The sequence below is a fragment of the Triticum aestivum genome, chromosome 7B, assembly GCF_018294505.1.
Source record: "Triticum aestivum cultivar Chinese Spring chromosome 7B, IWGSC CS RefSeq v2.1, whole genome shotgun sequence".
In the NCBI taxonomy this organism is placed as follows: Eukaryota; Viridiplantae; Streptophyta; class Magnoliopsida; order Poales; family Poaceae; genus Triticum; species Triticum aestivum.
Window position 1 is genome coordinate 7,321,738 of NC_057813.1, and position 25,744 is coordinate 7,347,481.

General features: G+C 41.8%; 3 pseudogenes; 2 read left to right on the forward strand and 1 right to left on the reverse strand.

Moving 5' to 3' along the window:
• Positions 1-5,752: 5,752 nt before the first annotated feature.
• Positions 5,753-5,891, reverse strand: LOC123163383 (uncharacterized; annotated as a pseudogene).
• A 376-nt stretch (positions 5,892-6,267) lies between these two features.
• Positions 6,268-10,872, forward strand: LOC123157536 (ubiquitin-conjugating enzyme E2 1-like; annotated as a pseudogene).
• A 16-nt stretch (positions 10,873-10,888) lies between these two features.
• On the forward strand, positions 10,889-24,376 carry LOC123157537 (pyruvate kinase 1, cytosolic-like; annotated as a pseudogene).
• Positions 24,377-25,744: the final 1,368 nt, after the last annotated feature.

The window sequence follows — 25,744 nt, forward strand, 5'->3', positions numbered from 1 at the left end:
CGATTTGCGATCCTACCATCGGAGCTCCGACCCGATTCAAAATCGTGATTCTGACAACCTTGCATATGATAATAAAAATACGAACATCATTGAGATGAGACTGATGCAAATAAATTGTTGCATACTTCCTGCTCACTTGCCGACATGCATGCAATCCCATACAAGAAGCGTTGTACATCACCCATCAAGTGACAAAACAGAAATTCGAGACCTCATTATGAATTAATAGGCGGGACTTACAATCAACATCTTATTGTACAATTACAGTTCAAATAAAACATCTTATTGTCCAACTCAAGATAGAAAAACAAGTCCAAGAAACAACACATGTATGCTCATTTTCTTTGATTAAGAAGTAATACTTATATGCTTTCAAAATTGGAGAAGAGATAGACAACCTACCACAGTTGTGAATGTAGCCAATACGATGCTTAGGATCCGAGTAGACCTTCATTTAGGAACAATAAACGTCGGCCTCGGCCAATAAACTTCAAACCTAAAAAAACATCCACAGAAGTAGAAATATTAGCAGCAAATTACAAAACAAAAAAGCACATCAGTGTATGATAAGATAGTTCAAGAGGATCAGGGTCAGCTCATATTAAAATAGCACTGTTCAACATCGAACATGTTAAGCTGAAAGAGATCATCTGGATATTGTTCGTAGGTTGCATCATCTTTCAAAGCATCATGATGCAATGATACAATGGTTGAAAAATCAACCAAGGGCAACTTCTTATTTCTGAATCTGTAACAGAAGGAAACATTCCCATGTCAAAACGGAAAAAGGCAGTACTAAAAAAATTCATATACCTAGAGCATGTAGATGATCAGTTCTTATAGAGAGAATATCCAACCTGAAGTCCTAAATTAGCAGCAAGAGGCACAAATCGTTTATATTTCTAGTTTGACTTAAAAAGACATATTTCAAAATGGGTCATCCTATGTATTGATTGAACTTTATTTCTAATTATACAAAGTGCAAAAAAATGTTTTCTGCGGCATATCAGTATCCACCACCAACCATGAAACAGCAGTTTCTAAAATATGCATACATCATACCAAGTTTCTAACTATACTCTATACATTGCTTTCAGTTGGAATCAACCCGGATCTCATTACTGAGATACAACATACCAAGTTTCTAACTATACTCCGTACACTGCTTTGAGGCCTTTAGGGGCAATACCAAAATGCTGGCCAACACAAAATATGTTTCTGCCCACATATAGACTATATCAGCAGAACGACTAATGCTACTACCAGAAGTAATTAGTAAACCTATTAGCCTATTACAATGTACAGATCAACACTCAAATCATCATGCCAAAAATATATACGTATAGGAAATGATTATAATTCACGCAAGATCTATCAGCTGAATGCAAGCTTTCCTCTTTGTATTTTTTGAAAAGAACCTTTCCTCTTTGTATGGAGATGGAGTTAACACACTTACCAGAACTACCAAGCTAGAGGTCATCACCACGCTCTTGTATGAAGCTTCATTCTCCAAGTTCATAGTCACCTGCCAAGAGCCCGACCTAGATGCATGTTATGAAAGAACTATGGTTGGAAGCGTATGCATACCGCAGGGACGCGTGCGTGTTATATAGGCAAACAAGTACATGATGCGGCTAGGCTGTTGTAGACTTGATCCATACTCCAAGACTATACAAGAGAGGATCTATCTATCCTAACAACCTGCCTAGATACCCATACCACACACACGTTACATATGTGTCACATTACAAAATATCAAGCCTGTAATTTAACATCCTCCCTCAATCTAAACACATCAAGGTTGAGATTGTTCTTGAAGGCTTGAAGTTGTAGAGCTTGAAGGGGCTTCGTGAAGCCATCAACAACTTGATCTCCTGTTGGAATGAACCTAATGTCCAAAAGCTTCCTTGCAACTCTTTCACGAACAAAGTGGAAGTCAATTTCAATATGCTTTGTTCTTGCATGAAACACAGGATTCGCAGAGAGATAAGTTGCACCCAAATTATCACACCATAAGCAGGAGACGCATGGCCTTGCAATTCCCAATTCATCAAGCAAGGTTTCTACCCACATTACCTCAGCTGTTGCGTTTGCTAGTGACTTGTATTCTGCTTCAGTGCTGGAACGGGAAATTGTAGCTTGCTTCTTTGCATTCCAAGATACAAGATTAGAACCAAAGAAGACAGCAAATCCACCAGTGGATCTTCTGTCATCAGGACATCCTTCCCAATCTGCATCAGAGAAGGCACTCACTATTGTTGATGGTGACCTGCATATTTTAAGGCCAGTTCCAACACTTCCTTGAATATATCTGAGTATCCTTTTAACAGCTGTCCAATGCAGAGATGTAGGAGAATGCAAAAATTGACAAACCTTATTAACAGAAAGAGCTATATCAGGTCTTGTCAATGTTAAGTATTGTAGTGCCCCAACTATACTTCTATATTTTGTTCCTTCCTCTGGACTTAGCAATTCTCCTTCATGTAATGACAACTGTTCAGTAGTAGACAGAGGTGTACTGGAAGGTTTACAATCCTTCATCCCTACACGCTTAAGTATCTCTGTTGCATACTTTTCTTGGGTTAGCATAATACCACCATGTATCTTTTTTACTTCTATGCCTAGGAAATAGTGCAATTCGCCCAAGTCCTTTAAGGCAAACTCATTTCTCAAATTCTTAAGCAAAGCCAAGGTAGCCTCTTGAGAGGAGCTGGCAACAATTATGTCATCTACATAAATGAGCATAAAGATGATCACCTTCCCTTTCCTGAAATAGAACAAGGAGGTGTCTCCCTTGGAGGGCCGAAAACCAAGTTGTTGAAGTTTCAAGTTCAACCTTGAATACCATGCCCTGGGTGCCTGTTTTAATCCATATAAGGCCTTGTCCAACCTACACACATGTTGTGGTTTAGTTTTATCCACAAAACCAGGTGGTTGTCTCATATAAACCTCTTCCCCGAGAACGCCATGTAAGAACGCATTCTAAACATCCAATTGGCGAAGGCTCCATCCCCTAGACACAGCAATAGACAAAACCAATCTGATAGTAGCTGCTTTAACAACCGGACTAAAAGTATCCTCATAGTCAATACCATAGCGTTGCTTAAAGCCTTTAGCCACTAGTCTAGCTTTGTATCTATCTATAGTGCCATCAGATTTCCTTTTAATTTTATATACCCATTTACAATCTATAATATTTCTACCTAGTCTAGGTGGAACTAGATGCCAGGTTCTATTTTTCATGAGTGCATCATATTCTACCTCCGTAGCATTTTTCCAGTTCTTATCTTGCAAGGCTTCTACTGGATTACAAGGTTCTCGAGCAGCAGCAAAATTTGCAACTTTGAAATTTTTGTCATACCTGACAGTTCCATCAGTAGGAATTTTGGGTTTCAAAACACCTTTTTTAGCCTGTGTATTTGGGCGTGTAGCCACAGGGGATCCGGTGGTTGGTGTAGAGGATCCACCACCTCGTACCAGCAGAGAATCCGCCTCGGCTGTCGTCCGATCGGGCATGGGATCACATGCCTGTGTGTCAGGGGCTGGGTCCACCGAATCCAGCGTGGGATCGCGCACCCGTGCGCCAGACGACGGGTCCACCGAATCCCGCAGCGCAGGCGACAGGCGTGTCGAAGACGCGCCATCATTGCCTATGGTGGAGGGGCCCACGGTGGAAAGCGACCCGGACCCAACCGATCGTCGCTAGCTGTCGGAGGAGGGCGCCGCTGCATTGGAACTGTCGCCCCGCACGGGAGACCGGCGCTGTGTGTCGCGCGTCGGCTGGCTGGCCATTGGCCCAGCGCCTGGTGGTGTCGGAGGAGATCCTGCGTCAGGTTCTGCGCCAGGGTCTGCGCCGCCGCCAGATCTCTCGGGATCCAGCGCGGCAGCGGGATCTGCTTCGGTTCCCGTGTCAAGCCTGTTTGGACTCATCTGCTGCATAAAATGATGATTTGGAGTGCTGTTTTTTTTCACTGTTTCCATCAGAACAACCTCTGTTAGTGGCAGTATTAGTGTTATTAAACACATCATCATCAGAACATTCACCCCCATGATGAGAAGGATTTAATAACTCCGAAGAAAGCAATAGAATTTCGGCACGAAGACGAGCTCCGGTGTTTGGATGAAGGCTAGCAAAGGGAAAAATATTTTCATCAAAGATAACATCCCTAGAGATATAAACTCGACCCGTGGAGATGTCAAGGCATTTAAACCCTTTGTGAAGATTGTTGTACCCAAGAAAAGCACATTGCTTAGAACGGAATTGGAGTTTATGATTATTGTAAGGCCGTAGATTCGGCCAACAAGCACACCCAAAAATTCTAAGAATGGAATAATTGGGTTTTTCATGAAAGAGTTTTTCAAAGGGTGTCTCAAACTTGATGACTTTGCTAGGAATTTGGTTTATCAAGTAGGTTGCCGCAATGAAGGCCTCATCCCAAAATTTTAAGGGCATAGAGGCTTGAGCAAGAAGAGACAAACCTACTTCGACAATGTGTCGATGTTTCCTCTCGGCTGACCCATTTTGTTGGTGAGCGTGAGGACACGAAACATGATGAGATATGCCTATCTTGGTGAAGGAGTTCAACTTTTCATACTCCCCTCCCCAATCTGTTTGTAGAGCGAGGATCTTACGATCAAATTGATGTTCTACTAGATTTTGAAAGTCATGAAACTTTTGAAAAACTTCGGACTTGTGTTTGATCAAGTATATCCATGTGAATTTACTGAAATCATCGATGAAACTCACATAATATTTTTTTTCTTCCTACTGTTTCAACAGCAGGACCCCAAACATCAGAAAACACAAGTTCTAAAGGAAATTTTGATTCACTTATTGATTTTGGATAAGGCAACTAGTGACTTTTGCCTTTTTGACAGGTGTCACAAACAGAATCTTTATTGAAAGAATTTGCACACGGGAGATTATTCTTGCTAATGATCTTGCTAAGAATAAGAGGAGATGGATGGCCTAGACGCCGGTGCCACCTATCTGAGGATAGCTTGGTGGCACTGAGCATGTGCTTCTTGGCGTCGGATCCCGTGTGCCTAACCGGGTAGAGTCCTCTTCTACCCCTGCCTCGAAGGAGCACCTTCTTCGTTCCTCGTTCCTTAACAAGAAAAGAGTGAGGATGAATTTCAACAAAAGTATCATTGTCAACAGCAAGGCGGCTAGCAGAGATTAGGCTTTTGTTGGCTTGAGGGACATGAAGGATGTTGTTTAGGAGAAGATCTCGATCAGGAGTATGAATAGCCAAATGACCAATGTGTTTTATAACCATACCTGAACCACTTGCAGTATGAATCTGCTCGTTTCCACTATAGCGATCGCGTACAGTCAGCTTCTCCAAGTCTCCTGTGATATGATCAGTGGCACCATTGTCCAGATACCAGTTTGTGTCCACCCTGTACTGCGGTGCAGCGAGGTTGGCCGACTTCTCCTCCATGCCTTGGTAGGATTCATCGTAGCGCTTCCAGCACTTCCAAGCTGGATGGCCCAGTTTGCCACAGATCTGACACTGGACCCTGGGAGCAGAGGCATGGTTGTTGTTGTAGTTGCCTCCGCCGCCGTTGTTGCCGATGTGACCGCCGCCGCGTCCTCCAGGCTTGGAGTAGCCGCCGCCATGTCCGCCGCGGTCACCACCGTTGCCGCCTTGTCTGCGGCCGCGGTCACCACCGCCATTGCCATTTCTACGGCCTCGAGTAGCAACGTTGGCAGAGGATTGTGAACCCCCACCGCGAAGATTGAGCCTCGTCTCGAAGCTCAGCAGCTGCGAGAACAGCTCAGTCACGGTCACTGGCTCCACCCGGGAACACATGTCCGACACCACCGGGTCGTAGTCTTCGTCTAGCCCGGCCAGGATGTGGGAGACGATGTCGTCATCGTCCACCCTCGTCCCTGCAGCAATCAACTCATCATAGAGAGACTTGATCTTCCCGACATAGTCGGTGATGGAGGAGTTGCCCTTTTGCAAGTTTGCGAGGGCGATCCGAACATTGGTGGTCTAGGAACGAGTGTGGGACGCAAGCATCCCTTCCACCGTGTTCCAGAGCTCAGCAGAGGTGTGACATGAGGCGACCTGGATAGCTATCTCGCGAGGGAGAGTCGTGAGGAGATAGGAAAAGACTTGTTGATCTTGTGCATACCAGGTCTAGAATTCGGGGTTCGGGGCTTTTGTCGTCGTCTTGCCATCGGAGGAATCCACATCGATCTGCATGGGAGGTGGCGGCTGCTCGACGTCAAGGTACTTGGCCATCTGTGCTCCATGGATGGCCGAGAGCACCGTCGCCCGCCACAAGGCTTGGTTGCCCTTCGTCAGCTTCTCGGTGGCAGCGTGCGCGAATGGCGATGACGGGAAGGAGCTTGAAGATGACATGGCTTTGGATGTGTTCGAGGATGGCTCTGATTACCGTGAAAGAACTATGGTTGGAAGCATATGCATACCGCAGGGACGCGTGCGTGTTATATAGGCAAACAAGTACATGATGCTGCTAGGTTGTTGTAGACTTGATCCATACTCCAAGACTATACAAGAGAGGATCTATCTATCCTAACAACTTGCCTAGATACAACACACCACGCACACATTACATATGTGTCACGTTACAACATATCAAGCCTGTAATTTAACATGTTAAACTCCAAACCAACATGTCAATCTAACGAAGAACCTGGATCTCGAAATTTATTGCACAACTTCAAAGGACAGATCAATCTTCCTGTGGATCTGGATTGGATTCGTGGCCGTTGCGCTCCTTAGACGGTGGCGGCGGGACTACGATGGCCGTTGTGGTTCCACAGGGATCCGGCGTTCTAGCCACTGGCGCAGGCGCTGTGCGTGCCTCTGGAGCCTGCGCGCGAGAGGGCCGCGACGAGCGTGGGGAAGCTGATGTATCACCGTCGTGGTTTCTATCCACGTTGGAGAGGAAGAGGCAGTCATGGGGACTTGATGCGCCGCCGTCAAAGGTGCGATCCGCGTAGAAGAGGAAGAGGCGCGAGAGAAGGAGGAAGGTCGGAAGGTTTTTTTAGGGGTCAGAAGGGGTGAGGTGTCAGGTGTGGTTAAGGTAGCGCGCACCGTTGTACTCCTACTATGTCAATCCAGTCTTTTTTTAGGGGAGCATGTCAATCCAGTCAACTACATGGGCTGTCTTTAGTGGAGACTGGGCTAGATAAATCTCACCAGAGCAGTGGGGCAGCCCAATTTAATACGCAACGCCCAAAATTGTCACCAGAGCAGCGGCCCATGATGTTAGCGCTCATTTGTATCGATCTGAGCAACCGGAGGTGGGATTAAGAGCTAATCTAACGGCCAGAATTGCCTAGAAGTGATAATTGGACGGCTGGAAGTACTGATGGTCTGTAAGGGCTGAAAAAGTGCATAGTTTTAATATATCCAAATTGATTGATTGTTGTTTGTTGATTGATTGATTGATTTCTGTTTGTTGTTTGTTGATTGATTGATTGATTGTTGTTTGTTGATTGGTATCAAACTTTGGTATTCGTAGTTCCTGATCATAGGTAACAAACCTTGCACTATTCTTTTTCAAAACTTTTTTGTGATTATGTCTTATGTTGGTATCATATTCTCTTTTTGGTATTGCTGTTGTCCAGTCCTTGGAATAATGCTTTTATAAGTATTTAAGGTACAGACATGTTGATCTGGACATATCACATTTGCTCTTTATTGTGTTGATAAGGACACTGATGGTGAGTTGGCATATAGCGCATGTATATTTACATTCTTTACATTCTTTACATTGGCACCTGATATTTGCATGGATGTTTTCATGATGCCTAATTTGATTCATTATCATTGTTCTGATTGTGTGCTTCTGGTGTTTTTAACTTAAGCCGTGGATCGCTCATCAACCTGGTATGTGTTTGGATGATAATCCCTCTCAAATTTAACTCGTTCCTATATTTTACACAAATGTTTATCTCATGGCTGGTAAGGGTAACCTTATGAATGCATAGCCCACATTTTAGCTAGTTACTCCCTCCATTCCAAAATACATGACCCAACTTTGTACTAAAGTTAGTACAAAATTGAGTCATCTATTTTGGAACGGAGGGAATATATAGTAATGCCATACTTGCTTGGATGATGTTCTGTATATGCAAGTGTGGTGAGCTCACATATTGTGTCGGCATCTATCTACGCAGCCGAGCTCTTTCTGGATAGGACAGAGGTACAATATTTACATCCATGGCAGAAGGTTCTTAACCCTGAACTCATCAAAGGTCCTTGGACTCAAGAGGTTTGGCACTGCACTCCTCACTTTGCTCGGAAAAAAAACCTTTTGCACATTTTATAGTTATATTTGTGATTATGATATTTTTCTACAGGAAGATGACAAAATTATTGATCTTGTAAGCAAGTATGGAGCAACAAAATGGTCTCATTGCAAGGACCTGAAGAAGGATCCTCCCACCTCTGCGCAGGTGATTTCCCCTCTTCCCCGTTTGATTCCCGTGTAGATGTTTTATAGAGTTGTATTGCGTCTGGATGAGCGCGCCGTTGGCGTGGTCTGGTTGTTAACTGTTGTTACTGGTCATGGGGGTTAGGTTGTCGATTATTTACCTGTGCTCTGGCAGTGCTTTTAGGTTTGCTGGATTGATTGGTGGAGAATACTGCTTATGAACTGTACATGGACTACTATTATGATTGACTCATGTCAAGTGTGTGATGTATCTTCTGAGCAGGTCATTAAAAAACCATTGGATTTTGTTCTGTTAGGTTATAAAGTATGCCAACCTTATTACAGTTTACAGTCAGTACCACATGGGCAGAACATGCACCACCCTGTAGCACTATATGCTATCTTAACTGCCATAACCAAAAGAAATTAAAATTGCCAAGGACTTCACAGTTTATATGGGCAGTTAGGCATGACTAGCACTATTTAAGAAACATAAACGGTGCCAATCTAATCTGTTAGGCATGGACTAGACTATTTAAGAAACATAAACAGTACCAACCAAATCAATAGGGAGAATTTTTGAGAGTGAACTATGTTTTAGGAGGTGAGGTGGCAATGGTCACCTGTCTTCCTTAGTCTATTAACACATACTGGAATAAATATAATTACTTAAGCAACTTTATCTTTGGTAATGTTGTTTAAATCTGATTTGAGAAACACGAACAATACTAGCCTGATCAATAGAGAGAATTGTCAAAAGTGGCCTCTCTTTTAGTAGGTTGCAATGATCACCTGCTTTCCTTGGTCTATCAATACATACTGGAAGAAATATAATTACTAAAGCAACTTTAGCATTATTAATGTTGTGTAAATCTGATTTGAGAAACATGAATGGTACCACCCTAACCAATAGAGAGAATCATCAAGAGTGGCCTATGTTTTAGTAGGTGAGGTTGTAATGGTCACCTATTTTCCTTGGTATATCCATGCATACAGGAAGAAATATAATTACTGAAGCAACTTTAGCATTCATAATGTGTGTAAACCTAATGTTCTGTGTTTTTGTGGAGAATAAGTGGCTTCAGTGGATGTCCTGGCCTCCTGGGTGACTTAATGTTTTTTAATACAGCAGTTGGTTCCATTAACCTCTTGAAATTAAGATCAGTGAACTTTGAATTATTCTAATCATTGTACTGGACGTGTATATGATGGATAACCCTTGATAATATAATTTCATGCCTAATTCTGAACTTGTTCACACATAACTAAAGCTGGGTGCTGTTTGATCTTGTAGCAAATATGACTTGTTTCTTACTCATACATGACTGGCTTCATACATATGCTTGTCTGAATGTTGTGTAATACTGTATTACTTTCCTTTTATTTGGGCAGGTCCTGTAGGTGAGGACATGTTCCACTGGCAGACCACTATCATGGGACCCTCAGACAACCCGTTCACTGGTGGTCTATTTTTGGTGAACATCCATTTCCCACTGGATTATCCCTTCAAGCCCCCGAAGGTAATTTCCGGTGTACCAAGCTAACCTTTGTAAAAAAGAGTTCATATTGATATTGGAATTGCTATTACACAAATGCCTTGGGGGTCCTCAAACAATTAGTTTGCTGCTGCTTGCTATCTTATCTATTTTTTTCTGACATTCAGACATGAACATATTTCAGGTCTCTTTCCGCACCAAGGTGTTCCACCCAAACATCAATAGCAACAGCAGCGTTTGCCTTGACATTCTCAAGGAATAGTGTAGCCCGACTTTGACCATATCAAAGGTAATGATCTGCATTCCTAGCTTGGTTGTTCCATTTTTGCTTAAAGCTTGTTGCTGATATAAGCTTGGTTCCTTCAGCAACTTAATCTCACATACCCGTCTCTGTTAACAGGTCCTCCTATCAATCTGTTCGTTGCTGACAGACCCCAACCCCAATGATCCTCTAGTGCCTGAGATTGCTCACATGTACAAGACTGATTGGGCCAAGTATGAGTTCACGACACGCTCCTGGACACAGAAGTACACCATGGGTGGATGTATAGGCAAGCAATGTCGAGAGAGGTATTCTTTTGATTATTCGATTTTTATGGTTTGCTGAAATGCATTTCCCCCCTGGGTGGGATGTCTGCTAATTTCAAAACACACTAGTTACTTCCATTTGTGTACTTCATTTGTTCTTAGTTCTTCTCACCTATAGCTAAATTCAAAGACGACAAACCAGGTGACTTATTGGAGTTGCAGGACTATAAATCACCGGTAAGTTTCTTTGCTTTCAAATAGCCAGAGTTTGAATTTTGATCAGTTTGTCTGACTTGTTTCATACCGAATCCTTGATTCCTTGATAATTTTGATATACACACATGAATAATTACTTATGATGTTATGATCATAAACTGATTTCTAAGTATCTTTGACTCATACGATGCTTATTACATAACAGGTCATCTGAATCTTCATTTGTAAATATGACTGTTGGTGCTGCCGATGATGTAAGCTACTTTTCTTGCTTCAAGAATAATAGAAACATCATTTACATCACACTCACATTTTAAGTTGCTCATGTCATTTCAGGCTAGCCATCGGCTTGGAACTGATGAGAAACAACCGCTATTGCCAACTTGAAACATATGCTTTTTAGGTATGAATGACTTACCTCTCCTCCTCTCGCGTCTGGTGAGGCAATTCGTCCCTGGTTCGTGCCTCTCCTCCTCTCGCGTTTGGTGAGGCAATTCGTCCCCGATTCCCTCTCCTCTCGCCTCTGACTTTATGTTGCTCGTCCCCGCTCGATTCGTCCATTTAGATTAGAAGAATCGCGTCCGATTTTTCATTTTGCTCATTCTCGATTCATCTATCTTGAAGTGCGTTTGATTCGACTGGTTTCGCTCGTCCTAGATTCGCCCGTTTAGATAGAGAATCGCGTCTAGTTTGATTTACTCATCCTCCTCGTCACTTTAGAGTCGCTTGTGATATGATTTTGCTTGTTCTTGCTGTAGCCCTGATGCTCTCACGTGTTTTTGGCGACGTCTCGTCGGGGGTCTCCGTCCCTGTGACTCTGGGAGGAAGCGGGCGAGCGAGCGAGCGGTTAGTCGGTCTGGTTTGCGAACTAAAGTCTGTTTGAGAAACTTCTGTTCCTGCGTTTCGTGTTCACGGTGGAGCGATGGTTCCTTCTTTACTTGTGTGTGTGCTTTTGTTATCTGACGATCCTGCGTTTCATGTTCGTGTCGGGGCGAAGGTTGCAGGAACGATCGGTTCTTGGTTCGGAAATTGGAGCAGTGTTAAATCGTTCCCTCTATTCCATCACCTGCATTGTTTGTCGGTTATTTTCATATCTCAAACGCATGCGCTTGATACTCTGGTTGCCCTCTGTCGATTTTTGTTCTACCGACAGGCGTGTGTGCTCCCATCCTAGATGTAGAGAATCATGTTCTTGCCTATTACGGTTGTTCTGATGTTGTTCTTTTCAATTGTTTATTGTTATCATGCTTTGCTTATGTCTCCATATGGCATGATTGATTGATTGTTGTTTGTTATTTCATTGATTGGCTTGAGATGGATTGTTGTTTGTTGTTTGATTGATTGGCTTGAGATGGATTGTTGTTTGTTGTTTGATCGATTGCCTTCAGATGGATTGTTGTTTGTTGTTTGATTGATTGCCTTGAGATGGATTGTTGATTGTTGTTTGGTTGATTTCCTTGAGATGGATTGTTTTGTTTGTTGTTTGATTGATTGCCTTGAGATGGATTGTTGTTTGTTGTTTGATTGATTGCCTTGAGAATGTACAAACCATGTAGGACGATTGATTGTTGTTTGTTGCCTTGAGATAATACATGTTTATATGACATGATTGATTGTTGTCTGTTCATGGTTATTACAATTGATTGATTGGTATCTAATTTTGGTATTGGTAGTTCCTGATCATAGGTAACAGACTTGGCGCTATTATTTTTTCTAAACTTTTTTGTGATTATTATGCCTTCACATTGCACTGCTCCCAGATCCATATCGACACGCCCACGCTGTCTGACGAGGATAAAGATGTAAGAAACTCCTCCCAAGAATCTCTCTTGCTCCTTGTATTAACTTGGCGACTAGACTTTACATGTTTTTTTTCGTGAAACTGGAGCTCCTTGTTGTAACCCATTATATGACTTTATGATCATGCGCCACTTCCAGGTTATGAAAAAATGGGGTGCTCCAAACAAGATTGACTTCCTCTCTTTCTTATACAAGGCATGCAGAAGATGTGCGGCAAGTAAGTAACTCTATGTCGATATTTAGAGTGTACTACTTCATAATGCCATCTTTCCCAACAGATTGAAATTTTTTATATTGATATTTTGTTGAATATCACATGTTTTTTGCGCTTCATACTTTGGAAAATATTCCTAATGTTGATAGTAATTAACATGTATTTTTGTCTATTGAGTACTACTTTGTTCGTTCGTATTTCAGAAGTCTGCTTTGCACAAGTGCAACATGGGTGGAAAACCTGTTGTTGTTACTTGTGTTGTGAACAGTATGACGGACAACCTAAGGCCTACTCGTGCAGATGCAACTGATGTGGCAAATGTCGTACTGGATGGTTAGTTTTTGCCTCTTGCAGATATCTTATACTTTGGTGATCCTGTACAGCTGCTCATTACTACACCCAAACAAACTATAACTGCACAAGCTGTAACATGAATCACAATTGTTTTGTTCAGGTAGTGCTGCCATTCTCCTTGGTGCTGAGACTCTCCGTGGGTTGTATCCAGGTGAGACTATTTCAATGGCAGGTAGAAATTTGTGCTGAGGTGAACTTTCTTTTGGAGGTCTATATGTTCTCTTGATAAACACAGGCCTGTTTGGGAGGGCATTTGTTGATAGGTTCCCTTTTGTAGTTCAAATCAGACTTCAATACTAATAAAATGTTATAGATAAATACTATTCTTCCGAACGGCCCCTAAATGTGTTCTCAACAAGTATATCCTTGGCACTCTAATGGAATCTAATGGAAATTCACTCCTTCCTGCCTTTTCTCTCTTCATAGTTGGTGATATATTTTCATGAATTGTTTCACAGGATGAGAAGGTCTTAAACCATGATTTGTACTTCAAGCGAACCATGAAATACGTGGGAGAACCCATGATCCACTTGGAGTCTATTGCTTCCTCTGTAGTGCGTATTTTGTTTCTTTTCATTTTCCAACCTTTTGTTAGTTTTTACAGGGGAACAATTTCTGTCTTCCATTGATTGAATATCAGTCTGTGACACTTAAGTCTGAAAATAGTTCACTACCTATTTGCTAGGTGCGGGATGCTATTAAAGCTAAGGCTTCGACCATCATTTGCTTCACCTCATCTGGATAGGAGAAAAAGCGTATTTCTTCTTATAGGCGCTTCACCCCATCTTGTAGTTTAATAGAAATTGATTCATATATTATGCCATATCGCGTATCTGCAGGCTAATTGCCAAGTACAGGCCCACCATGCCATTCTGTAGGACCTTGAGAAGAGGTGTCTAGAGGGGGGGTGATTAGACACTAAGTACCAAAGTTGCAGTTTTTAGCCTTTTTAATATTTAAGTGAAATTTAGGCACAAGTTTAACATTCACAACACATAGCAAGCAAGCATGCAAAGAGTATATGAGCAGCGGAAAGTAAAGCATGCAACTTGCAAGAATGTAAAGGGAAGGGTTTGGAGGATTCAAACGCAATTGGAGACACGGATGTTTTTGGCGTGGTTCTGATAGGTGGTGCTATCGTACATCCACGTTGATGGAGACTTCAACCCACGAAGGGTAACGGCTGCGCGAGTCCATAGAGGGCTCCACCCAAGAAGGGTCCACGAAGAAGCAACCTTGTCTATCCCACCATGGCCGTCGCCCACGAAGGACTTGCCTCACTAGCGGTAGATCTTCACGAAGTAGGCGATCTCCTTGCCCTTACAAACTCCTTGGTTCAACTCCACAATCTTGTCAGAGGCTCCCAAGTGACACCTAGCCAATCTAGGAGACACCACTCTCCAAGAAGTAACAAATGGTGCGTTGATGATGAACTCCTTGCTCTTGTGCTTCAAATGATAGTCTCCCCAACACTCAACTCTCTCTCATAGGATTTGGATCTGGTGGAAAGAGGATTTGAGTGGAAAGCAACTTGGGGAAGGCTAGAGATCAAGATTCATATGGTAGGAATGGAATATCTTGGCCTCAACACATGAGTAGGTAGTTCTCTCTCAGAAATGGTAAGTTGGAAGTGTAGGTTTAGTCTGATGGCTCTCTCCACGAATGAAGAGGAGGTGGAGGGGTATATATAGCCTCCACACAAAATCTAACCGTTACACACAATTTACCAAACTCGGTGGGACCGAATCATAAACTCGGTCAGACCGATTTAGTAAACCTAGTGACCGTTAGGATTTTCGGTGGGACCGAAATGCAACTCGGTAGGACCGATATGGTTAGGGTTAGGGCATAACGTAATCTCGGTGAGACCGATTACACAAACTCGGTAGGACCGATTTTGGTAATTAGCTAACCAGAGAGTTGGTCAGGCAAACTCGGTTGGACCGATTATCAAACTCGGTGGGACCGATTTTGGTAATGAGTCAACCAGGAAGTTTGCATTGTAATCTCGGTAGTACCGATTGCTCAAACTCGGTGAGACCGATTTTGATAATGGGCATACACAGAGAGATTACAATCCCATCTCGGTGAGACCGAGATCCCTATCGGTGAGACCGATTTGCCTAGGGTTTGTGGCAGTGGCTAAGACATCAAAACTCGGTGGCGCCGGATAGAAAGAATCAGTGGGGCCGAGTTTGACTTTAGGTTTAGGACATATGTGGATGTGAGAAAGTGGTTGAGGGTTTTGGAGCATATCACTAAGCACATGAAGCAAGAGGCTCATTAAGCAACACCTCATCCCTCCTTGATAGTATTGGCTTTTCCTATAGACTCAATGTGATCTTGGATCACTGAAATGTAAAATGAAGAGTCTTGAGCTTGAAGCTTGAGCCAATCCTTTGTCCTTAGCATCTTGAAGGAGTTCCCACATCCTTTAGTCCATGCCACTCCAATGTTGAACTTATCTGAAATATACTAGATAAAAGTGTTAGTCCAACAAGAGATATGTTGACATTAATTACCAAAACCACCTAGGGAGCACTTGTGCTTTCAATCTCCCCCTTTTTGGTAATTGATGACAACATACATCAAAGCTTTAGATAAGGATATAAAGAATAGCAAGTAAAGCTTTGGAAAGACATGTAACAAGCATAGGCTCCCCCTACATGTATGCAATCATGTGAATATGAAATATAGAAGCATGTGAGAGCATAACCATGATAGAGCAGGCAATGTGTTACATGTATCTTGGCCATATGCATCAGAGCAAAAAAATATTAAAGGAAATACCTTCATGCCCATGAGTCCTTCTTGCAAACAGTATGTACATCAGCAAGAATTCCTCATACACATGATTGTGATGCATATACTTACCTTGTAGTCTTGAGTAGGCTTAGGATGGAATGAACCTGTGTAAACAAGGTTAGATAACACAGATACATCTACTAGCCAGAGCAAACAGAAGAAACCACAAGAATACCAAGACTGGGATGACATGTAGAGAGTGGGTACTAAGTACTACAGTTTATTAGACATGTCCCCAAGAGTAAAGATATGCAATGAATTTAAATGATTTCTTTCCCTTAGATGTCTTGCTCCCCCTGAATCTAGCATGGGATACTGGGAGAAGATAGGGAACAGAAAATCAGAGCTGAAAGATATAAAGAACAGAGCTAATGCAAGCTAATGCAAATAAGCACATATGAACATGTCTTTCCCCTCAAGAAGACATGTGGCATCTCTCCTCTTGAACACCAAGCATCTAGGATCCTTGAGAAATACTTTCTACTAGTATTCTCTCCCCCTGGAGATCTCTCTCTCTCCCCTTGAAGGATCTCTCTCTCCCTCTGAGATGTGATCTCTCTCTTTAAATGATAAGCTTTGATGTGATCTCTCTCTCCCCCTTTGACATCAATTTCCAAGAAGGGCTTGATAAAGATGTAATCTCTCTCTCCCTCTGGAATTTGACGTGAATGAGTTTGATCCTTGAGTCACAACATAAAGCAATGATAAAAATGTGATGCTTGTAGAGGACAAGATTCATTGAGTGGAGCTGGACCAGAAGAAACACAGAATAAGTGGCAAACTGTTTTTCCTGTTGTGAAATCAGTGGCACCGAGTGGTATGCTTCGGTGGTACCGAAAGTTTTCGGTTGGACCAAAAATAACAAATTGGTGTAACCGAGTTCATCGCAGGGAAAACACTTGTCACCTAAGCTCACTAGACTAAAAAGATCTCACAAAGATTTGCAAGGAATTTACTGAATGATATGCAAGGAATTGGATGCAGAAAATGCAGAGCAAACAGAAAGAAAAAGAAAGAAATCTAGATGAAGTTTTTTTTGAAAAAGGGGAAACACATATGCAAGAGACAAATGCAAAAACACAGAAGAAAACACAAGGGAACTTTATCTAGAGATGGTCGGCGATGAAGTCACCTATGTTAGAGTATATTGACTTAGGAGTCAAGTGAGATCACTTGATCATAGGTCATACTCATCGTTTAAGCTCAAAATGGGGTTGCCATTTTTCATTTAAGCATCTTGATGTATTCATATCTTGTCGAGTTGCCTTAGCTCATGACTTGGAGTAAAGCTTCTCTAAGATGGAATAACATACCTTGGTTGGTGGTGTTGTCCATGTAGTTGAACTTGTGTGAGTTGCTCGAGGTTGATGTAGCTCATCAAGAATTTGGAGCACCACTTGGAATTTGAGTCCATCTACCTACATGGGTTAGTTCTTGCAAGGAAGAGCACTTGTGTATCCAAAAATGACACTCATGAAGTTTAACATAGAATTTGTCAAAGGATATGTTTGAATGGTTTCGTGCTTCCTTGTCTTCAACCACCTTTGTGGAGACTTGATGATGTAGAGATTGCTCAAGATATGAGTAGATTACAATCTCATGGAATTAGATTCAACCAAGTACCTACATGGGTTAGATAGCATGCAAGATACAAATATATCCAAGACATAAGATTTTCATCATAAGAGAAATATCAAGGATTAGTCATAAGCTCATGTCTTGCATGTATCCAATGGAGTTTATACTCCAAGTTTGAAGCATCAATGATGTTCAATTCTCCTCTCAACCTGCAAAACACTTTCTCATCAAGAGGTTTAGTGAATATATCCGCTAATTGCTTTTCGGTGCGAACATGCTTAAGATCAATGTCACCCTTAGCAACATGATCTCGAATGAAATGATGACGAACTTCAATATGCTTAGTTCGAGAATGTTGCACAGGATTATGACCAATTTTGATAGCACTTTCATTGTCACAAAGCAATGGAACATGTTTCACATATATCCCATAATCTTTAAGAGTTTGGGTCATCCAAAGTAATTGAGCACAACATGAACCAGCGGCAATGTATTCCGCTTCGGCGGTGGATAAGGATACCGAGTTTTGTTTCTTGGAAGACCAAGACACAAGAGATCTACCAAGAAATTGACAAGTACCCGAAGTGGACTTTCTATCAACCTTGTCTCCGGCATAGTCCGAGTCGGAGTAGCCAACAAGATCGAAAGAGGCCCTCTTAGGATACCAAATGCCAAAATTTGGTGTATGGATTAAGTATCTCACTATCCTTTTCACAGCCTTAAGATGACATTCTTTAGGAGCAGCTTGATATCGTGCACACATGCACACACTTAGCATAATATCGGGACGTGAAGCACATAGATATAACAATGAACCAATCATAGAGCGATAAACCTTTTGATCAACCGGTTCACCATCTTTGGTCAAATCAAGATGTCCACTAGTAGGCATGGGTGTAGACATACCTTTGCATTCTTGCATATTGAACTTCTTGAATAAGTCCTTAGTGTACTTCGTTTGAGAGACAAAAGTACCTTCCTTAGTTTGCTTGATTTGCAACCCAAGAAAGAATTTGAGTTCACTCATCATTGACATCTCAAACTTCTCCGACATTAGCTTTCCAAACTTCTCACTAAAATGAGGGTTAGTTGAACCAAATATAATATCATCAACATAGATTTGGCACACAAATAGTTCACCATTAACCCTTTTAGTAAAGAGTGTGGAATCAATTTTCCCAATTTCAAAGCCTTTTTCAATAAGGAACTTGGTCAAGCATTTATACCATGCTCTAGGAGCTTGTTTAAGACCATAAAGAGCTTTGTGAAGTTTGTAAACATGATTGGGTTTCTTAGGATTGACAAAGCCGGGAGGTTGTTTAACATAAACTTCCTCCTCTATTTCACCATTTAGAAAAGCACTTTTAATGTCCATTTGGTACAATGTGATATCATGGTGATTAGCATAGGCAAGTAAGATGCGAATAGACTCAAGTCTAGCAACGGGAGCATAAGTCTCACCATAGTCCATACCTTCGACTTGTGTGTAGCCTTGGGCGACGAGACGTGCTTTGTTGCGAACTACTTGTCCATCTTCATCTTGCTTGTTGCGAAACACCCATTTGGTACCGATGATGTTGTGGTTGTTGTCGGGCTTCTCAACCAATGTCCAAACTTGGTTCCTCTCAAAGTTGTGTAGCTCTTCATGCATAGCATTTATCCAATCCGGATCTTCCAATGCTTCTTCGACCTTCATAGGTTCAATGCTAGAGATGAAAGAATAGTTTTCACAAAAGTTAGCTAAACGAGTTTTAGAGCGAGTGATTCTCCCGGTTTGAATATCATTGTAGATTTGCTCGACGGGATGGTCTTTAGCAATTCTTGCTCGAACTCGTGAAAGCTTTTGCTTGGATCTTCGTTGAACATCTTCTTCATCTTGTTCTTCTTCTTGGCCTTCTTCATTGTTGGCGTTGTCGTTCTCTTGTCGTGGTGGAGAAGGAGGTTGTTGACGTTCATCTTGATGCACTTCCTCGTTTCCTTCATCTTGGTGTGTCCCACTTGTGGATGCTTCCGTATCAACTCTTGGTTCACCTTGTCGTGAAGTAGAAGCTTCCACTTGGACGGACGAGGTACTCTCCTTCACCTCCGTTGGACGAACCTTGCCAATAGACAAGTCTTGGATTGCTTCCGAAGGATCTTTGTCTCCTACATCAATTGGCAGTTGCTCTACTTGCGAGCCGTTAGATTCATCAAACTTCACATCTACCGTCTCTTCAACCTTTCGGGTGAAATTGTTGTAGACACGGTATGTGTGAGAGTTTGAGCCATAACCTAGTAGGAAACCTTCATGAGACTTAGGAGCAAATTTAGAACGACGATGCTTATCAAGAATGTAGCACTTTGAGCCGAATACTCGAAAGTATCCAACTTGGGGTTTGTTACCGGTGAGGAGCTCGTATGCCGTCTTGCCGAGTAGCTTGTGAAGATACAAGCGATTTGTTGCATGACAAGTTGTCTCAACCGCTTCTGCCCAAAAGTGTTTCGGCGTCTTGTACTCATCAAGCATCGTTCTCGCCATTTCGATGAGCGTCCGGTTCTTCCTCTCAACAACTCCATTTTGTTGAGGTGTGTACGTAGCCGAGAACTCGTGTGAAATCCCTTCTTCATCAAGAAAGGTTTCCAAATTTGCGTTCTTGAACTCCGTTTTGTTGTCGCTGCGAACCTTCTTGATCTTTACTTCAAACTGATTTTGGGCCTTGCTAGCGAAGTTTTTGAAGATCTTCTGAACCTGCGATTTATCATCGAGAAAGAACACCCAGGTAAATCTGGAAAAATCATCAACTATAACTAGACCAAAAGAATTTCCACCGAGACTCTTGTAAGAGTTGGGACCAAAGAGATCCATGTGAAGTAGCTCGAGTGGCCTCTTTGTGGTCATGATGTTCTTCACGGGATGCCTTCCTCCAACCTGTTTACCTGCCTGACAAGCACTGCAAAGTCTGTCCTTATCAAATATGACATCATTAACTCCAAGGATATGATTTCCCTTAATAAGCTTGTCAAGGTTTCTCATGCCAACGTGACCTAGTTGTCTATGCCATAACCAACCTTTTGAGGATTTAGCAATGAAGCAAGTTTTAGGTTGGGCCTTTTTAGTGAAATCAACAATGTAAAGATCACCTCTACGTATACCAGTAAAGACCATTTTATGATTGTCTCGACGAAACACTTGGCAATCAACTTCAGTAAATAGGACATTGAAACCAAAGTCAGCAAGTCTAGATACTGAAAGTAAGTTGTATCCAAGAGATTCAACGAGCATGACATTTTGCATGGAGCTATCATGTGAGATGGCCACCTTACCGAGGCCAACCACCTTACCCTTTGAGTTGTCACCGAAAGTGACATACTTTCGAGGACTATCATTATCAGCAAGCTCACGAAACATGTCTTTATCTCCGGTCATGTGATCGGTACATCCACTGTCAAGGACCCATTCCTTTCCTCCTGACATATATCCCCGAAGATTTGCCATAAGACCAAAATGTCTCATTGCATCATCAAGATCGAAGTCACTATCATCATCCTCATCATAGTATCCATGTTCAACATCGTCATGTGGTGGATCAAATCCTAGAGAGGGTGATTCGTTAGAGTGATTTTGACAATGATCTTGTCTATGAATTTTTATAGCTTCGGAAATAATATCACTAATAATACCAACATTTCCTTTGGCACGCATAAGGTTTGTAAGCTCAAATAGACGATCACCAAACATAGGATCACTAGTATTCATCTTACTCAAGGCAATAGACTTATGAGAATTTCATCAAGATTTTTCAAAGAATAATCAGGAAATCGTTCCTCAAGAAATTTCCATATAGTGTAGGCACACTCAAGAGTAGGCAGTTTTATAATCAAGTTTCTAGGCAAGCCTCTAGTGATAAGATTAACAGTTCTAACATTCCTAATCATGTCAATAGACTCATCAAGGGTAGGATGCATAGGATCAACACAAGGTGCACAAGGACTAGCAATGTACTTGTTCAAATGATATTGATTGAAAATTACAAGCATCTCATTTTTCCACTCATGAAAATACTCTCCATCAAGAATAGGCACTCTATGTCTAAGACTCCCCAAAGTAGACTCATCCATCTTCCTCCAATGGCGATTAAACCAAAGCAATGGAGACCAATGCTCCGATACCAGTTGTAGGACCATGAGAAGAGGTGTCTAGAGGGGGGGTGATTAGACACTAAGTACTAAAGTTGCAGTTTTTAGCCTTTTTAAAGTTTGAGTGGAGTTTAGGCACAAGTTTAACATTCACAACACATAGCAAGCAAGCATGCAAAGAGTATATGAGCAGCGGAAAGTAAAGCATGCAACTTGCAAGAATGTAAAGGGAAGGGTTTGGAGGATTCAAACGCAATTGGAGACACGGATGTTTTTGGCGTGGTTCCGATAGGTGGTGCTATCGTACATCCACGTTGATGGAGACTTCAACCCACGAAGGGTAACGGTTGCGCGAGTCCACGGAGGGCTCCACCCAAGAAGGGTCCACGAAGAAGCAACCTTGTCTATCCCACCATGGCCGTCGCCCACGAAGGACTTGCCTCACTAGCGGTAGATCTTCACGAAGTAGGCGATCTCCTTGCCCTTACAAACTCCTTGGTTCAACTCCACAATCTTGTCGGAGGCTCCCAAGTGACACCTAGCCAATCTAGGAGACACCACTCTCCAAGAAGTAACAAATGGTGCGTTGATGATGAACTCCTTGCTCTTGTGCTTCAAATGATAGTCTCCCCAACACTCAACTCTCTCTCATATGATTTGGATCTGGTGGAAAGAGGATTTGAGTGGAAAGCAACTTGGGGAAGGCTAGAGATCAAGATTCATATGGTAGGAATGGAATATCTTGGCCTCAACACATGAGTAGGTAGTTCTCTCTCAGAAATAGGATGCTGGAAGTGTAGGTTTAGTCTGATGGCTCTCTCCACGAATGAAGAGGAGGTGGAGGGGTATATATAGCCTCCACACAAAATCTAACCGTTACACACAATTTACCAAACTCGGTGGGACTGAACCAACAGACTCGGTCGGACCGATTTAGTAAACCTAGTGACCGTTAGGATTTTCGGTGGGACCGAAATACAACTTGGTAGGACCGATATGGTTAGGGTTAGGGCATAACGTAATCTCTGTGAGACCGATTACACAAACTCGGTAGGACCGATTTTGGTAATTAGCTAACCAGAGATTTGGTCAGGCAAACTCGGTTGGACCGATTATCAAACTCGGTGGGACCGATTTTGGTAATGAGTCAACCAGGAAGTTTGCATTGTAATCTCGGTAGTACCGATTGCTCAAACTCGGTAAGACCGATTTTGATAATGGGCATACACAGAGAGATCACAATCCCATCTTAGTGAGACCGAGATCCCTATCGGTGAGACCGATTTGCCTAGGGTTTGTGGCAGTGGCTAAGACATCAAAACTCGGTGGCGCCGGATAGAAAAAATCAGTGGGGCCACGTTTGACTTTAGGTTTAGGACATATGTGGAAGTGGGAAAGTAGTGGAGGGTTTGTGGAGCATATCACTAAGCACATGAAGCAAGAGGCTCATTAAGCAACACCTCATCCCTCCTTGATAGTATTGGCTTTTCCTATAGACTCAATGTGATCTTGGATCACTGAAATGTAAAATGAAGAGTCTTGAGCTTGAAGCTTGAGCCAATCCTTTGTCCTTAGCATCTTGAAGGAGTTCCCACGTCCTTTAGTCCATGCCACTCCAATATTGAACTTATCTGAAATATACTAGATAAAAGTGTTAGTCCAACAAGAGATATGTTGACATTAATTACCAAAACCACCTAGGGAGCACTTGGCTTTCACATTCCTCATCTAAAAACAAATCAATTGAAGTGGAGCTTCACAAGCGCATTTGAAGTATGTGAACATCTTGTTTCCTTGTAACCTTTTTAGTGTGGTGTTCAACTAGACTCACTAATTAACATGTATTACCACGTATCTAATACATCCATATCTAGACAAATCTAAGATAAGTAATTTGGGATGGAGGGTGTACTATAGAATTTTGCCCGATAAGAAACAATACTGCTTATGTTGGACCAAGACTTGTCTCTCGTGTTTGGCAGTGTGCCACTGTTATAACTCATATTTGTTGCATTATCTTCCTGCAAGCAAGACAATCACTCATAGTTAGAGGTCTCTTTCCCATGCTTGCCGATCCACGTCACCCGGTGAGTTAACCTGCCTTTCATCTGTTGGCTACATTAACCATTCTTTGGTGGTTCTTTTCAATTTTAGAATACATGACCCATTATGTATAATATGAAAAATAGGAACTAGCTATAAATACCAACGTCCTTGTTTTGAACATAAAGGGAATAATGGCAGTTGGTGTTAGTGCATATTCCCAATATGTGAAAAGTGGATGCTTTACATACACGAGGCCAGTGAATTAATTCTGCTTTTAGGGTTTTTGCTTGCATCATCATGTTCTACTTACAGATGGAATAAACACTAGACTGTTGTTCACTTTCGAACTGTTGGCAAGTCATCATAAGCTTGGTTAATCAGTACATTATTTCCAACTTGACTAGTGGTAGGCTGGTGTGTTTATTCTGTATGATATAAATGCAATACGTGAGTATAGCTGGCGTGCACCAGTGAGGCTGATGTTTGGAGGTTTCATCTTGCATCCACCTTGAATTATTTGGTAGCTAGAATTCCTTGATTTGGACCCAACAAGTAAGAAGCTTGGTTTGCCTGGTGGTTTGTACTGACATTGTTTCTCTGCCCTGCAGGCTGAATCTACTAGCACTAGAAATGAATCAGTGTTGAAGGTTGCTCTTCACCACGGTAAAGCATCCGGTGTGATCAAGTCGCATGGCTTACCTTAGCCAGAATTTCTATAAGAATGTTGCTCATGTTACAAGCCTTGCTTTCTCTAGTAAGTAGAACAAGAATACATTAACATTTCTTTTATGTCCGTATGCGTACACTCATAATATTTGAATTACAAACCGAATTCTAAATAAATAAGCATGTGTCTCTGTTTCTACAAACTTGTGGGTATTGATGAAGATAATCACTTAATAAGCCTCTAACTAGCTTCCTATTTTCAGGAACGAAGATCTAGATCACCCTCGCCCCTCTAGAGAAAATAGTTTACTCATTCAAGTTCTGGAAATTCTTTAAGCTTTTTGAGTTTACTTCGGTCTTGCATGTATTAGCTTTCTGTTTGTGCCCCTATCTATGCATGTTTCTTGTCTGCAAGTGCTCCATTCTCTGTGTGTGTGACTGTGTGTGGCTTGACTCTGTGTGTGTGGCTTGACCGTGTGTGTGCGGCTTGACTATGTGTGTGACTGTGTGTGGCTTCACTGTGTGTGTGCTTGACTCTCTGTTTGTGTGACTCTGTGTGTGCTTGACTCTATGTGTGTGAATGTTGCATTTGCTTGATGGTGTGGCTTGTATGCTTGAATGATGATTGGTGTGGTTTAACACTGCCTTTGCCGGTCCCAAGCCCGGATGTGAAAATGTGGAGGGAGCTGCATTTACCTCCTTTGTATTATATATATATATATATATATATATATATATATATATATATATATATATATATATATATACCTCTATATCTATATCTATATCTATATCTATATCTATACCTATATCTATACCTCTATATCTATATCTATACCTCTATATCTATATCTATATCTATATCTATATCTATATCTATATCTATATCTATACTTCTATACTTACTAATAAAGCAGATATTGCTTCTGCCCGTACGTCACAAAAATCGCCCCCCGAAGTTGCTAGAAATTACCCGCTATGCCACCCGTAAGTGAAGAAAACGATTCGATTTTTCTTTTCAAAGTCACCGTCGTTCCCAGAGTTTGTATACAGTTAATATCCAACAACTAGCAGTGACGCAGTAGCAGCGCGGTGGCTCGATGCATTGTCTTCTGCCCTGTAGACCAGGGTTCGAACCCCAGCTTCTACCAATATTTTCCTCCACCTTTTTCTCATGACTTATTCCCACCTACTTTAGGCCTACATGGGCCAGCCAGCGGACTTAATGCCCTGTTTTTTTTTCTTTTCTCTGGTCTTCTCTTTTCTCACTTCTGTTTTTGTTTTCTCCTTCTTTAAATCAATTTGAGATTTTCAAGTATTAAAAAGTTGCGAGTTTGAAAAAGCTGTTTGAGAAATTATAAAATGTGTGTGAATTCAAAAAAGTTCAGGAAATCATAAAATTTTCGTGGTTTCAAAAAATGTTACTGATTTTACAAAAATATTTGCAAATTATAAAAATAATTTGGAAAGAAATGTCGTTAAATAAAATCAAGTTCATGATCTTGAT